The following is a 2,024-nucleotide window of genomic DNA, read 5'->3' as shown; positions in this document are numbered from 1 at the left end:
CGGTGCAAACTTTTAAGTGTGGGGAGGTCGTCCGACCGGTCGGCGATTTTGGGTGACAAATTTCTAATCTCAACACTTTTGTATTTCATTCTAGGATTTTAGGATTTTTACTTGTATTTTCTTATTTTTGCATATATATACAAAATAAGCTTAGTCAAAATAATGAAAATTTTCAAGATTTCTATCTATAGGGCACCTCAATTGATTTGAGTAAAAACTTTTCATAGAACTTGCTTGAATTATATATATTGTGGATCATGTTTTTGAGCTAAGAACACAAGCAAGTGAGTTTTGAGCCTAATGGTGTGGTTACATCTTATAACCACTTATTTTCCTTCTTGTGTGCGTTATTCTCTTTCTATGATTGTAATCTTTGATTTGTTGATTCTTTATGTCCATTATTTTGTGTATTCATGCATTTATATGATTGAGGCCATCATTTCATTAGCTCACTTATTCAAATAGCCAACCTTTTATATTCCTTTGTTAGCCAATTTGAGCCTACGCTTAACCCACTTGGTTCTTTAATTTAGCACATTACAAGCCTCAAAGCGGAAAACAATAAATGTCCTTATTTGGATCTTTGATTAGCTTAGGCTAGTGTGTGTGAGTATCATTCAAGTGTGGGAACCTTGGGACATTGGGTGAATAAAATGATAGTTTTGTATTATTATTGGAAATATTGGGAATTGGGTACATGCTCATGTATTGATCAAATGTAAAACCTTATGCATTGAGGTTCTTGTATATAGAAAGAAAAAAATGAGAAAAACAAAAGAAAAAGAAAAGAAAAATAATATGGAAAATGAAAAAAAGAAAAAAATAGAAAAAGAAAGAAAAAGAAGAAAAAGAAAGAAATAGAAAGGGGACAAAATGCCCCAAAGCAAGGTGTAGCTCAATAAAATCAATGCATTGAGTGTTGTGAAATGAAAAAGGATACATGAGTATGTGAAAAAGTGAAAAATGGGTAGTTAGGTTAGAACTTAATTGTATAGGATGTCATAGGTTAGGTGGGAAGTTTAAGCTTATCAAAGATTCAAATTTCAAGCTCACTTGACCAAATATGCATCCTACCTTGATCCTAGCCCCATTACAACCAAAGAAAAGACCTCATGATATATGTATGCATGCATAAAATATTTGTTGATTGTTAGAAGAAAAACAAATCTTAGAAATCATGATTAGGAGAGAATTGAGAGAATCGACCCTAAACACTTGAGCGAATAGAGTGCAAACACTACCGGTGAGGGTTTGATGCTCAATTACATGTTTCCACCAATGATAATCTCCTTTCATGCAAGTTTGTAAAAATATTTAATAGCTCAATTCAATTGTGGTTTGGCATGGTTGTTAATACCTTTTTCCCTTGTGCTTATATATGCTTCTTGGGAATTAATTATTTTGACCAAGCAATTGCATTCATGTAGATAGCTGCATATAGGTAGATTGCATTTAGTTAGTTTTTATTGAATAAATGTTGATCCCTTTGCTTTCTCTTGGTTTAAGCATGAGGACATGTTTGGTTTAAGTGTGGGGAGGTTGACAAACCCCATTTTGAGGGTTTATCTTGTGCTTAATTTAGGGGATTTTATAACCTTTTACCCACATTTATTCAATGAAATAGCATGGTTTTGTATATTCTCCTTTAATTGTGCTTAAGAGTGAAAACATGCTTTTTAGGCCTTAAAATAGCTAAATCTAATTCACCTTGATTTCATTAGATGCCTTGATATGTTTGTTAAGTGATTTAAGGTTTAGGAGGCAAAGAGTGGATCAAGGGAATGAAGAAAGAAGCATGAAAAGTTGGAGAACTCATGAAGAAATGAAAGAACCGGAAAGCTGTCAAGCCGACCTCTTCGCACTTAAACGATGATAACTTGAGCTACAGAGGTCCAAATGATGCGGTTTTAGTTGGGTTGGAAAGCTAACATCTGGGGCTTCGAAATGATATAAATTTTGCCATATGTTGCTTCGCTTTCAGGGGCGCGCACGCGCACTTTGCGCGCGTGCGCCGATTCTGTCCG

This window comes from Arachis duranensis, chromosome 3 (assembly GCF_000817695.3).
Source record: "Arachis duranensis cultivar V14167 chromosome 3, aradu.V14167.gnm2.J7QH, whole genome shotgun sequence".
NCBI classification, from domain to species: Eukaryota; Viridiplantae; Streptophyta; class Magnoliopsida; order Fabales; family Fabaceae; genus Arachis; species Arachis duranensis.
The sequence above is the reverse complement of the archived record's forward strand: the minus strand, read 5'-3'. Positions refer to the sequence as shown.